Here is a 15,810-nt window from a genome sequence, read left to right as displayed (position 1 = left end):
AAAGCTTAAATAATCCTCAGCTAAAGTAGACAACAATATTCAACTGCAAAAACATTTGAAAACGATGCATTTGCTGGTAACACATCCTCAAGGTGCAACAGCCACTGAAACATTAAATCCACTGCTACACCTGGTGGCAACCACAGTTGAGCAGCAGAACAGAGAGGTGCCATAAGCTTGTCTGCTATATCTATTTTGGCAGAAGATGAAATCCCAATCACCCTCAGCAACATACTTTCCATGGCTTAATCAAAGTGTCATGATAACATATCACATTTCCATATTTTGCAGTAATGCAGACTGGAAGATGTTCATTCTGTCACTGGCCTGTCAGTTTCTGTCAATCACAATGTCCAACTGACTGGGACAAAACATAATGCAAATTAGACCCATGAAAAATCTGTGAAACAGGCACAATATAAATAGATTCTGACACAATAGTCTGCACATGTGCCAAAGGAAAAAAAAAAACATCTGTAGAAAGTATTTTTCTAAATCGCGAAAATTCAGAAACATGCACATCTGCGACACCAAACTGAACCTTGTCCACGTGGTTTCCCACTGAGCAGGACAGGTGCCCAATCAGTTATGTCGCAGAGCAGCTGCACAAATGTCTCAACTACAGCTATAGGGGTCAGCCCTGCTGGAGACGAACAGTGCATTGACCTTTTCCACTGAGTGAATGGAACATTGTCACCAGGGTCTTACAGCTAACTACTTCACCTCTACGTGATAGAGGTCGTGCCCTGGATGCAGCCACTGACGGCACATCTGACACGTTGACAGACCCCTAAGCAGCAATCAATCATAACTAAGCAGTCGTATTTATGGTTATGGCCACTTGCTCCATCAGAGGAGGGCAACAAAGGTGTGCTGAAAGGTCATTTGAGGCGTTTGGACACTGCCGGCAGAGGTTCCTGTCAAGAGCTACAGCCAAAATTTAACACCCTGTTATACAGCCTAGGGTCTGACCTCTCCATCTGATGGATATGCTGTTTTAATTAGTGCTCAGCTCTGTTGATGAATGGACATGTGACAGAGCAGACTCTTCATTAAACCTGGGTCCCTTATCTAAACTGAGCAGCATTGTCTTTAAAGTTATCATCATGCCAGTGATATATGTAACAGGTGGACTCGTGATATCCGAGTTATGCAGATATAAAGAGGCGATCTCCGTTTATTCCTCTCCTGACAACAGGTGGCAAAAACAAAAATCCTCCATCATTAACAACATGCAAACTAGGGTTGTCATGAGAACCGATACTTCGGTACCAAGTCGATGCCAACACGCAAAAAATACATCGTTACCTGTTTGTTTTTTTTCGGTACCGTAAGTACCGGATACAACTTTGCCCTCAGCGGGCCGTGCCGGGGGCAGTATACGCACGTCAGTCGGTGCCGAGGACAAGCGCCGAAGAAGAGCGCCTGTTCTCCATAGTCTTTGCTAGAAACAATGGCTGCTGCTGGAGTCACAACACCTCGGCTTGTCGAAAAGTCAGGTAGTAGCAGTTGTGTGTGGAGAGGGTTAGGCCTCATTTACACCGCAAGCGATGCATTTGCGTAGCGCTCGCGAACTGTCGTTGTTTACTCGCGTTTTCATTTCAGAGAGCATGTTAACAGGTTAGAGCATTCACACCGCATCCGTTCTACACGCTGCTCGAGTCGCGCTGCTTTCACGAGCAAGCTCGAGAAGATGCTGATTTTTTCCGCGAGTTGAAAGTGAATGGGTGCAGTATTCACCAAAAACACGAATTTGTGACCTCTCTCGGCCACGGTAGACATCTCCCCCTTAACCAAGCGAGACTTGACCGGCACATGTTTCATGTACTTACCTATTTGTAGTGCCAACTATTAATTCTCCACGCGTTGGAATAATCACTGGCATGCAAACCTGTCCAACCTGAGCTTTGGGTCCAAAATCACTTCTTCTTCTTTGGGGTTTATTGGAGATTTGCAAACACGGTGCACTACTGCCACCAACTGTTGGGGTGTGGTTTGTATCTTGACAGGACAGCAGCGGCCGCTGCGCGATGCGTCTGTTCGGTTTTGGTGTGAATACACGTGTGCTGCCGCAACGCTTGTGGATCGCTTGCGGTGTAAATGAGGCCTTAGAGTTAAAGTTAAAGTTTGAAACAGTTTTAATAAAGTAGTGAATTTAGAAATACATGAGTTCTGTTTTTTGATTTTTATCGTGGTATCGAATGAGCATCGAGAATCGTGGAAACAAAATTAAAACAAGGACTTTGCTTGAATGAACAATAACCAGGGGAAGGTACTTGATGACATGATTACAAGTTCAAACCTCTCCCTGGACACAAACTTAAACAGGAAATTTGACAGTTTCTGTGATTCGACGATAAAACGTAAAAGAAAATCAAGATGCTCTAAAATGGAAATTGAAAGAAAATTCAAGAAAATACAGAACAGTCTGGATATAAAGATCAGAATATTGACAACTCAGAGGGAGAAGATGGAATGAAGTGTCAAGAAAACACCTACGATAGACTTTAATCCAGAAACCGGAGACAGACAGAAAGAAATTCTGTGTTTTCGGTGCAACAGGGTCCAAAGTCACCTATAAGCTAGGGATGCATAGATCCGATACCTGGATCGAATATCGGCCCCAATATCATCAAAATAGATGGATCGGGTATTGGAAAATACAGCCTATACCTGAGGCGATCCTTTCCCTTTAAATCTATTGTGACACAAGCTACGTCATACGTCATGGAGCGAAGGAGACAATCTGCTGTGTGGAGGTATTTCACACTATTTCAACTGCTGTTGCACAGTTGTTAATTTTTGTTAAAAATAAATAGTTCATCATTGCATTAATCGGTTTCATTTTATCTTAGGAAAGAACTGTGTAGTCATCAATGCCTGATGCCTCTAGTCTTTTCTGTTCTACATGTAAAGGTATATAGCTTTTCAGGTCAACCATGGTATCGGATCGGTATCGGATATCGGGTATCGGCTGATGCTCAAAGCCACAGCATCGGGATCGGTATCGAAACTGAAAAAGCCTGATCAGTGCATCTCTAATATAAGCTTTCCTGGGTCAAACTTGTTCAAAAGAGTGACTGGTTTTACATTGCCAAATTGCTCAAAATACAAAAATTTTGCTCTGTGAATGAGGCAAAATGTGTGAAACATTCCTCTGTCCTGATTTAGATTCTGAACTGAACCCCGAGCTGGTAAACGACAAGTCTCCAACTGTTATTTTTTTTCCCAAGGAACATGTTGCTCATCTCAGAGCACAACACTGCTATTCCTACAGCATGCAGAATTTAGTTTCTCTGCTCCTTCACTCCCCAGGGGGTCTTTCATAATGTACAGATTACTTTAAGGTCGCTAGGTTGCTGGGTTGAAGCTGATGCTAAGTGACAGCGTTATTTTTAAAGTCAATGCCTTTTTTTTTTCTTTTTTAGCTTGTGACGTATTAGACCAAAACAAAAGCTGTATATGTTTACTGTTGAAGCTATCTGGAATTGAGACTATCCAGAGAGAAAGTGGCTGCAGCTCATTTCAGTATTTCCCTTTTATGATGGCCAAGAAGGAATATTTTTAGAAATCTGTCACGTCTGTCGAGATGGCGACAGGTGGCTTCTCTGTGTGTGTGTTTTGCAACCTACAATAGGTCAGAGATGTAACCAACACTTCCCTGGTGCTAGCTGTCCTCACTTGTCAAAATCCCAAATTTTCTGAAGGCTTCACCGCTAAACAACCTCCGAAAATACAGAAGTTAATAAATCAGCAGGAGCAGAGAAAGCTGAAGAGCAACTTTCTCCATGGAGAAAAGAAAATGTGTGAGGTAAAAAGGGTCTACATGTGTGGGTGTTTGTACATATGTCTTTATGTATGTATGTCTCAGTGTGTTGACAGCAGCGAGCGCTCTTCAGATGGTGTCACTGCAGCTACGGTTCTCAAACTCAGTTACATCATCCTTCTTGTCATTCACCCTGCTTAACTAAGCTGTCCTTACACCACTGGGAGCATTTTTGTAACACCGTGTAAGGAGAACATTATTAATGCAGGTCGAGAATTGATGAAGAGAATACTGATTCATGCAGTATAGCTTTCCATGAAATAATTTGATTTGAGCGCTCCTCAGATGGTGTCACTGTGGCTGTGGTCCTCAGACTCAGTTACATCATCCTTCCTATCGATCAATCCGCTCAATCAAATTGTCCTCACGCTGCTTAAAGCATTTTTGTGACCTCATTTAAAGGATAACTTAGGTATTTTTCAACCTGGGCCCTATTTCCCCATGTGTATGTGTGCATATGATTCATAGGTACAACTCGTTTTAAAATTGGTTCAGTATTGAGGGAGGCGGATGCAGCCGGCAGCCGCGAAACGAGCTAAAACGGTAGATATGGAGGCAAATGTGTCCCGTATAAGTTTGCGCATTAAAAGCGCTTTTTTTCGCCACTGACCGGTTCAGATCGCCAGTGCTATCTCTGAAACTAAGCGTTTCCCTGACCTTTCACCTCCTCCCGGCTGTGACGTCATTTCGCGAGAGCTTTGCTTGTTGCCGGAAGAAAACACAGGAGCCATGCTGAGCGCCGCTCAGAGTGGCTCTGGTTGTCCCGGAGTACAGTTGAGAGTTTTACTGCATCGGTATCATGGCTGCTATTTACCCGATTTCGAGAATGAGGATGAGCCCTTTTATTACGATGGCCGCCCGTACTTATTTGAGCCCGAGTATACGGACGAGGAGCTCCTACAAATTGAAGAGCAGATGAGGATAGAGAGAGAGGGCCAACGAGCAGACGACGGTGAAGCAGCTGCTGGACTGGCGGTGCTCCTTGCTGCGACTCCATGCCCACAGAGGAAGAATGTCTGTGTTGCAATGAGTGGGACCTGCTGCCCAATATTCATGGTCTCGATGTGTCCTGGGATGATACAGAAACTACCAAACGCTGTGTAACTACGTTAGAGGATTTCCCCCCCTGTGATCAACAGGGCAGTGCTGGATACCTTTTTTCATGTGCCCAAAATAAATTGGAGGAGGCGGCCAAAACCACAGGGACCAAATGGTCAACTATCCATCAAGTAAGTATAACTAATATGTCTTTATGCATGTAATAGTGATACCTAGAATTGTCTCCGAGACGCACATTTACTGTTGCATACTTTGCCCTCGTATATATCGTACCCTGTTTTCTTCCGGCAACAAGCAAAGCTCTCGTGAGATGACGTCACAGCTGGGAGGAGGTGAAAGGTCAGGGAAACGCTTAGCATGCTATTTACAGAGATAGCACTGGCGATCTGAACCGGTCAGTGGCGAAAAAAAGCATTTTTAATGCGCAAACTTATACGGGACGCATTTGCCCCCATATCTACCGTTTTAGCTCGTTTCGCGGCTGCCGGCTGCATCCGCCTCCCTCAATACCGAACCAATTTTAAAAGGAGTTGTACCTATGAATCATACGCACACATACACATGGGGAAATAGGGCCCAGGTTGAAAAATACTGAAGTTATCCTTTAAGGAGAAGATTATAAATGCAGGTCGAGAAAGGATAAAGACAATATCGATACATGTAGGCCAGTTTTCCATAAAAGCATTTGATTTATTCTAAAATGATGGTAATCATAGGAATTTGATTCATTCAGTCATTTACGTAACCGTTTATCCTGTTGGGGGTCAAGGGGCTGGAGCCTATCCCTGCTGACTTTAGGCAAAGGCAGGGTACACCCTGGACAGTTCACCAGACTATCACAGGGCTGACACATAGAGACAGACATCTTTCAGACCCACAGCCAATTGACCCTTCACTAAGTCCTCCCCCGGACACAGACTGACCAATCGTAGCGTAGCATTGGGCAAGCTCAGACCAGGGTCCGACACATAGTGTATAATGATACTCGGAGATATGCACTTCCTGTTCCAAAACCAAAATCAGACCCTGAAAAGTGTAGGGTTAGCTCGCTAGCTACTGAAGATATAGCCTACTGAATGTATACACATGCTGCTTTTGCTTGTTAATGGTTATAACTGAAAAAAGACAGACCCTGCTGTACAGGGACCAGTGAAGGGAAGCAGGGAAACTTTGCCAATATTGAACCAGCTGGGTGTCATCACAGCATGTGCAGATGAACGTTGTTTGGCTTTGCCAGGAGCTCCCCGCCCGTCCGGTGGTGGAGGTCCGGTGGTGGTGGTCTGGGCCCTGGCGTCAGCATGGAGGTGAGGCCAAATAGCGTTCATCTGCGCACACTGTGACACCACACAGCTGGTTCAATATCGGCAAAGTTTCCCTTTATTCATTGTCTTCTGTCTCGATTGCGTCTAATGTGGTGGTTCACTTTTACACTGTGATCTGTAGCCTTTAGTTTGACTTTAGCTCCTAACTATCTTTGGCAATTTTTTCCTCGAATCAAGTCATTTTTCAAAAGTCAATAACGGTGTTAAATTTCATCATTACTGGACTTTCCTTTGCTAAACATTGTTTATTACTCTGATTAATAACATGGACCAATGATGGCAAAATTGTACTAATGCATCCATCCAAGTAAAGTGTGTAACCCCAGCTCCTTTTACTGAAAGTGTGTTTAGTTCACGGCATAGCTGTGCACCATGAGAAGGCAGAGGATTGACACTCATTGAAAAATGTAACTTTTGTGACGACTTGTCCCTTATCTGAAACAGTTTAACCCCTAAACCTGCCATGACTTTGGGCTACATACATGACTGGACTTCAGGTGCAGTTTGCAACTTCAAAGAAAGGATTCATTTCCATTTTCACTGGCTACAATTCAACTTTCTGCTTCCACACAGTGTCTGTACTCTCTGTTTGCAGACTGATTTACCTTCCTAGCAATGCAGAACTGCTTTCAGGTACTTTCCTAATCCCTCTCCCTGAAATCAATTAAATGAGCTATGTGTCAGGAGTTAGGTCTATCAGCCAAATGGGATGCACAAAATCAGTGTAGGAGGGATGGAAGAAGAAAGTTTGACAGACAAGATATATGTGCAGTTCACCTTCAGCAGCACAAACTTGAGCTCAGGCAACATGCAGGATAATCCGGCGGCCAAAGAGCAGGCGGGCATGCGCAGGCTGGCCTGCAGGAGGCACAGAAGGTCAGAGCATTATGAGAGAGTGGAGGACCACCGACGGGACAGAGTATGAGGTCAGCAGAGAGATATGAGCGAGGCAAGGGATAAATGACAGACGACAGATTACGGACAGAGAGGTAAGTCCATATTTTAAATAAGACAGTGGACAGAAGATGAATCGAGAAATATGTCAGATGTCGAGATGATGGACGTAAAGAGTTATTGTGTCAGGTGGAAAGAAAGAAATTGATCATGGAGTTAAACGGAGTGGTATGAGGTCTGATTAAAGTAAAAGTCTTATCTTATTTTTAGATTTGGCACGTAATGCGAACCGACGGGCTGTTGGAGCTCTTCCAGTTTGAACATAAAAATGAAACTGTCCCCTTTGAATGCAGTACAAACACTGAGCAACTGCGCTGGATCTGGGACGGCCCATAACCAATTTACATGCAATATAAGATGCTAATGTAAATATTATGGTGAGGATCCAACTAAACCCAGCTGTTCTGTCCAGACCATTGTCTGGTCAGAGTCCTGCCAACTAACTTACTACCCCTCCCTCATGTAACACCCACACACACACAATTCTCTCATTAACAGGATTCTTTGAAGGCAGCACTACAAAGGGTGTCTTAACACATTTCCTTGCCAAACATCATACAAATCTCTGTAGCACTTCCTCATTATTTTATCGAATTACTGTTCTTTGTATTTATTTTATTCTATTTTTGTAATTTTTACATGCCTTGCAGAATTTTAAAGAGAATATCTAACTAAAATATGTTTTTTTTTTACTTCCCCCACATAATTAAAGGTGTGGTTTTCATTGTTTTACATCAGTTTTGTTAATAAAGATTTCTTTAACACTGTCTTTGTTTGACCTTAAAATCATAATCACTGAATAATGTGCATCTCTGGCAATGTGTCTTCAATATGTATTGTTGTTGCAACACTGTCATGACAAAATGCGACATATACGACACTACATCTTGAAAAAAAATGTCTTGTAGAAGGTGCAGCTGTGGTCCAAGAGATAAATATCACAAACAACTATCTTCATAATGAGGTTGCAGGTTATTTTGCGCTATAGTCACACATGCCACCAGTTTGCTGATAGCAGTGTACAGTACGGCTGCTTCACCATCAGCTGGCTGTAACGCAATCAAGGCTAATCGTGCGACCATTATGAACACAAACAGAAGGAACTGTAGTGAGGCGGACAGACAAGCGGAGATCTCCAGAGATAGGAAAATTATATAAAAATAGAGCCAGAGGGAGGGATACAGAGGGGAGAGACAGAAGTGGAGCAGAATAATGGGACCACAACGGCTCCCCAGATCAATTCCCCACCCACACCCCATCAGTCATGGCAATTATGCACACCGCCATAAGACACTGACTGTTAAGAAGAAAGAAAGAAAAAAAAAAAAAAACACCACCACTACATTCATTTTAATTACAAAACTGCTTCCTTCGTCTCCACAGGTGTGCAGGTGTCCCACTGCGTCTCAAAAATTAGAAGGGGTGCATTTTCTATCTCACGTAGGGAACGAAGTGTCCCTGTAAGAAGAGATGAGTTTTGAAAAGGTGAAAATATAAGTGTGTGTGTGTGTGTGTGTGTAGACTTCAGCTCTGTTCTCCACAGAGTGCTGTGTCTCACGGAAATATACAGTAATCTGAGAGGAAGAGAAACTAATACAGGTCTGTGAGGCCAGGAAATATCTTCTGTATCAGCACTGTTCTTTTCCAATAATGGATATGTGGTGAAGTGGTCATGAACTCCTGTTCTCCAGTTTATGACCGCTTGAAAACAAACAACTTCAAGAATCACTGTAAAATAATTACAGTGAAGGTTTTGTTTAAAAACCCTGCATGAATTATAAATCTTTGTGCTGACGTTGCTTCCTGTCTGCTGGATGTGTAGGTAGGTAATTTTTTATGACGTATTTGCCATAAGTAGTTTACCAGCATGTAGTGCTGTACACCTGTCAGCTTGTTTTGATGTTTTTCTGCCCCCTAGTATCAATTACTGCAGCTTTAAATAATCCGGTTTGTGGGTTACATTTTGTATGTCAATCACTGATAGTGCTGCAAATGGTGTTTAGATATTTTTTGTCTGAAAACTGGTGGGTAAAATAAATGTCAATTTCACAGTATTGTGCATTTAAGTGGGCTTTACAGTCCACTCATCACAGCTATCTACAAAAAAGAATCAGTTATAACTAGCATTTTAGACTTGCACCAATTAATCGGCAGTGCTTGGAATCGGGCCGGTTTTCACGTCATCGGCCATGACCTGCAACCGGCCGGTCAGTCTAAAATATGCCGATTTAAAACGCCGGTCTAATTTCCACCGCACCACATGATTGACATTGTGTAACATCATCAGCGCACACACACGCACATGTGCAACTCACGGCTTGGGCGATGTGAGGAGGTGAAACATGGGCGGCTTCTCACCTTAATCATTCATGCACATACGTGAAAAGAGAGAAGGAGAAAGTTGTTAATTGTCCGTGTTAAACTGAACTGCGGAGCTCTCACTGCTGCACTGTGCCGCTTGAAACTGGCAAGACACGTGTCCGCATGGCAAAGACGCACGAGTCCTCGCGCTTACTGGTGGGCGCGTCCCAAATTTCGTCCTGAATTTTCCACAGGAGATATTTTTACTTTTTTGTCTATTCAAGAAATTACCCACACATGCTTTACACCAATAATTATTATTTTATTTATCCATGTTTTTATTCATGTATGCCTTTTTTACTTATTTATTTTAATACTGTGCCTGAAGTTATATTTGAGTAAAAAGGAAACTGTTTCTTAACCTGTGTCACTGTTTTTTTTGTTTGTTTGAGATGATTATTGAAAAGCTGGTTGTATCTTGGTTAAAATATTCTAATAAAGGAAAGATAGAAAATATTGCAATATCTTGTGTGCTGTAAAGTGGTTTGAAAAAATGAAATCAGAATCAGCCATCCAAACACTCGGAAATCAGTATCAGCCCAAAAAAATTTTAATCGGTGCAAGTCTAATTTGCATACACATATACAGTACATGCGCAGATACACATTTCAGACAAAAGCAGACAGCAAAGTAAATCAAAATGTAAGAACACGTACGCATTCATACAAATAGATGTATACATCAGTCACAGTTGTCTGTAGCCAATCTACATTGTTATTCGCTCTCAGTAGGAATTCATTTTGGAACATCACACAGTCTTAGTGTTTTCATATACATCAGAAATGGTTTCCATGGCCTGGAAAATTTACCTGTAGAGCTACCCAGAGAACACTTTATTTTTTTCCAAGTGTAGATAACACATAAGATCACCAGCCCACTGGATATGTGGATGTGTGTGGGAGAGGCCTCCTGCTTCCACTTCATACGCATAGGGTATCTAGCAATTAAGGAAGCAAAGGCGACAGCCGTCAAATAGTTTCTAGGAAGAGGTGTGTTCTCTAGAACTTCTACAAAAATTGGAATTAGTGGGGAAGGAGTAAATCTGACTCCAAAAACCACAGAATATGTATTAAATATTGATGCCCAATAGTTATTAATATGCATGTATACTGTCATTGTAGTTGTCATTTTCATTTTAGTTTTATACAACTTTTTTCTCCGATGCAAGTTTTTGTATTTTGATATTCCACTCTGAATGTATTACATGTGTTATGTCATTCAACACAAGGAAAATAGAATTTAAAAAACTAGCATTTGCTCTACATGGGCTTTAAAAACTTCCTCTGCACAATAAATTCATGCATTTAAAGGGACTGCTTAACATAAATTCAATCTGTCCTAATACTTCTGGCACCCTGAGATGAAGAAACCATGAGGATAAAACATTTTGTTTTCTAAAATGCTTTTCACCCAGGACAGATTAAAGAACCTGCAAATCAAACCCGCTAATCTGCATTTTAAGCTCATTGTCCCTGAAGTATTTTTAAAGCTCCTTTTTCATTCATGCCATGTAACATACAGCCACATAGACAAACAACTTTAAAATATTAAGAAATTTAAGATAATAATTAAGTTTAAAAATCAAGAGTGGAAGCTGAAGCTTATGCATGTTCCTCATCTTGCATCACTTTGCACTGTTACAGGAAAACAAGTCATTTCTTGATACAAAAACAATATGCGAGAATGCACTATTTTCACTTCTGGGAGCAAATGCCACAATAAAACATATTCTCAGTCACAACAGCTCTGAAGTTAGTCTTCTGCAACGTAAGATGCCCTGTTGGCTTATTGCTAAGGTGTTTAGGGAGCGACCTAATAAATCAAAATCTAGTCAGCCTGCACTTGTTCCGTTCCCTCACTGTCTGTATAGTAAAGTGCCAGATATCTATCTCCACGTTCTCCTTTATCAGAACAGAAAGGACACAATTTCGTATTCTGTTGAACAGCTTGTTAGTACAACTTCCTGCTGTCATATAAATGGATAACCGATTGGCAAAGAAGGGACACCCTGATTGAGCGGAGTACGAGCAAGAGGCAGCAGGGGAGACACGGCGCAAGATTGGCAACAGATAAGAAAATGTTGCTCCATTCAGACACAAAGGCTGGCAAGGTGCAGAGCAATAACACAGAGTGAAGGTGAGAGGGATAGAGAGGAGAAGAATTAATGAGGTGTCCTGTGCAAAGCTAATGTCTTGCGTAAAGCTACTGTGAGCAATTTTACACACTAGCAGCTCCAACTTGCTGTGTGAGGGGACTGACAAAAAATATGAACTTACAATAAGTACTATAATGCCAGCAAGATGTGTTTACTAAGATGCTAGTCTATTTATGCCAAAGAATACGACGGTGGGGAGAGAGTTGTGGAAGTGCCAAAAGAAAGTTCAGTGTTGTAGAAGCCCCAGTAGAAATTATGACTTGCTTTTAAGGTTTCCTCTTTGTTACTGGGCCCCATGAGCCTCTTTGGGTCCAATTACAGGAGTCTGTTGTAGGCTATTGAATACAAATAGGGTAAAGAGATAAGAAATAAGTGAGAGGGAGAGTAAAAAAAGGTACCTTTATCCTGCTGATTAATCAAGATGTCCCAATACTCTAAGTGGACACTGGCTCTAATGACCCACAGGCAGTTGCAGAGAAGTTATTGCTGTACAGTGATTATTACTGCTCAAACGCAGTCGGAGTCACCTCCGTGTAATGAGATAGCCCATTACAACCATCCACTGGGGTAATGCTGCTGCACTTGGCTTACAGTCCCAGTTTGTACATATGAGAATTGTTCGTCCATTTAGATTTAAAATAGCTGAGTCACAAAAATAGAAAGTGAGATCAGCTGTTTGTTTTTCCCCTTCAAGCTGGTGGCTTTATTTGAGTGCATAATGTGTACCAGTACTTACGCAATGTATTTCTGCCATAGTTCGTCTTTCCAATCTACAAATGTGTTTCAAATCCATCTTTGTGCTCCATAATATCTAGATGCCTGTTTAGTGAATAGCAGTGACAACATTATAAAATGATGGATGGATGGATGGATGGATGGATGGATGGAAGAAACGTTTATACTGAATCTGCCAGTGTTTACAAAAAAGCAAAATGTGCTTCTCAGGTTCTCCAGACTGCAGCCCATTTTGGTAAAAATGGGATTAGTGTGTTTCTATTTCAGCCCAAGAGTGGAAGGTTTGCACTGAGCTAAAAACCTTAATTTCCCTTGTGGTGCTGCTTTGTTTACTTCCTGTGAGAGGCGCTACTAAAACAAAAAAAATAAAAGAATGAAGAAAACAGAAAGTAACAGTAGAAAAATATCTCACTGGGGAGTATTGGTCACTCAATATACACAAGATAACCAGATGACATTTTCTGACACTCTAAGACCATCTTCAATTAGGGCTGGCTAATATATCAATATTATATCAACAGTGTAATATTAAATAATGATGATAATGATTATAAACTGTATTTATTGAGCATCTGTTATACTAAATTGCACCACAAAGTGCTTTACAATAAGAGCATTATGAGCACTGAGTGCTTAAAATTAAAATATACATGGACACAAAACAGCATAAAAAGTAATAAAATTATGACATTATAAATATTGTAAAACTACAATTGATAAAACCTAGTAACATTCTAAAAGAGTTGCAGCAGCGTGGAGCTTAAAAAAGAGTTTCAGACCTGTATAGGAAAGTCAGAGCTAGTTAAAGGCTAGAGTGAACAGATGTGTTTTTAGCTGTCGTATAAAATATTTAGAGAGCTAGCTTCCCTGATATCTATAGGTAGTGTGTTCCATAGCTTTGGGGCGTAATTGACGAAGGCCCTGATCTTCCAATTGTTGCTGGGAACCTCCAATAAACCAGCAGCCGATGATCGCAGTGTTCTTGGAGCCAAATGGTTAACAAGGGAATTAGCAATGTAGCTTGGTCCCAGCCCATTTAGAGCTTTGTATGCAAGGAGCAGGACCTTGAAATCAATTGTAAATGTAACAGGAAGCCAGTGCAGAGCAGCTCAGACTGGCCTGATGTGATGTGAGACTAGAAGTTATCCAAGGTTTGGATATCGCTATACTGTGAGCGTTGTCTTTTTCTGGTTTAAAAGGCTTCATCACAGTAAAGTGAGGCCATTTGTTGAACCTGCCGGACTGTTCTAGCAGCTCTATTATTTGCCTTTACCCATTTAGTTATTACATCCACATTACTGATGTTTATTTATCAAAAATCTCGCTGTGTGGGAGCTCCAGTCAACCCTACAATATAGGGATGTCGATCGGTCCTCCGATATTCGGATCGTTATCGGCCGCCGATATTAGCAAAAAACGTGCCGATACAAGAACTCCGATCCAGTTTTTCATGGATGCCGATCCAGGTTTTCCGGCCAGCCCAGCGCTCTACTATTCAAGCAGTCCATTCCAGTGATCCGCTCCAGCACTTANATCGGCCGCCGATATTAGCAAAAAACGTGGATCTGCCGATACAAGAACTCCGATCCAGTTTTTCATGGATGCCGATCGCCGATACAAGAACTCCGATCCAGTTTTTCATGGATGCCGATCCAGGTTTTCCGGCCAGCCCAGCGCTCTACTATTCAAGCAGTCCATTCCAGTGATCCGCTCCAGCACTTACTATCAATCCACCAGGCCAGCATGCAGACACACAGGAAACAGCAGCACCAGGCTGGCACTGACACTACAAAAATAACTGAAAAGGAAAGGCTGCATTGTTTGTTAAATGTCAACAATGTCTTGTGGTGTTAATCTATTTTTTATTTATTAGGGGGCCAAAGCACAAGTGTGTGGAGTCTTGCTGCTATTTTAATTTCAGTGTTAGACATTTAAAGATTTCTTGTGTTGATTTATTTTCTATTTATTAAGGGGCCAAAGCAGCCAAAGCAAACCAGCTATATATTTTATTTAATGTTAATGTTCAGGTTTAAAGTTTGTTTATTTAACCCTGTTAACAGTAAACAGGTCAGTTTCTCATACCAACTGTTGTGGATCATTCGAACTAACCCGATTAAGTAGCTGTTCTTGTTAGAGTAATATCGCTTGATCAAACCTTTTCTAACATGACTTACAACAAAATAAGTGAATATGTATAATACGCGCTTGGATCGGATTAGTATTGGTATCGGCCAAAACTCAAGGCTGTAATATCGGTATCGGATCGGAAGTGAAAAAGCTGGATCGGGACATCATATACTACAATATCATCGCAATATTGGCATTGAGGTATCTGGTTTAAAAATGTTGGTGAACTCACAGTGAGTAATACCTGGATGTTACAGTTTTGGAAATTTGGCTCTTGCTCTCAGGCTGCAGTCTGAGCTCCATCATGAGTTTTGGATGACGATGGGGAGCAAGTTACACATCCACTGACTTTTAGCGGGCACACATATTGCTGCCCTTCTCTCTATCTGACGTGTTGACTTAAGCTTCAGTAGAAACATCCAGCAAACTTTTCAGTTATGCTCCTGAGGCCAAAAGATCATATCAGGACTTCAGGCCTGGAAGAGCAGATAGGGAGTTGTAGGCTTTAACATCCTGCTTTCATCTCTTGGTTTTACAGTATTTCCTGCCAAGTCTATTTTGTCCATCTTCATCCAAGTTCCACTACAGCAGAGATCACAGGGAACAGAGCGGAGAGGAGGGAAGAAGTAGAGAGTAAGTTAAGAAAAAAACATGCATTACATATGTTGAGCTCTGCAAAGCTCCCTAAGCTCCTGACACCCTAAATGCAAGAATGATCACACATTTCCTAAATGGGGACAGACATTGTCTGCATTTACCCTCTTGAATTTACACAGTGTCCCGTTGAGAGCTTATGTGACTTCTGCTGTGCCGCAGCAGGAACGATGACACTTCTGCTTTGCTGTACTCACACAGATATTTAATGGGTGGAATGAAGACAGAGGTGTTTCAAGTTTGGTTCAGTTCATGAATTTTAAGTATTAGAAATATTCAGTTTGACTGTAGTATATCTGGTGTTGTTGATTTAAAGGCCACCATTAACATGACACATGATAGTAATGTTGTGTTCACACTGCGAGCTTAACAGCGACAGACTACAAGTCAATTTTCAATTAACACTGGTGACATGAAGCTACAAACTAAGGCCCAACGTTTGCCGCTGCAGACGGGTGTGACGCACTACAAATCAAAGTTGAGCTGGCCTTAACTTTTTTCAGTGCTCCAATGAGGTGGTGAAGCATCAACCAGTCGTATGTCTCTGTTTCTAGTTGTAGTACTGTGTTATTTATCTTAAGCCCTTTTTAAATAGGAGTTGTGCAAATTTGCAGGAA

The sequence above is a fragment of the Epinephelus moara genome, chromosome 3 (assembly GCF_006386435.1).
Source record: "Epinephelus moara isolate mb chromosome 3, YSFRI_EMoa_1.0, whole genome shotgun sequence".
Lineage (NCBI taxonomy): Eukaryota > Metazoa > Chordata > Actinopteri > Perciformes > Serranidae > Epinephelus > Epinephelus moara.
This window is presented reverse-complemented; position numbering follows the sequence as displayed.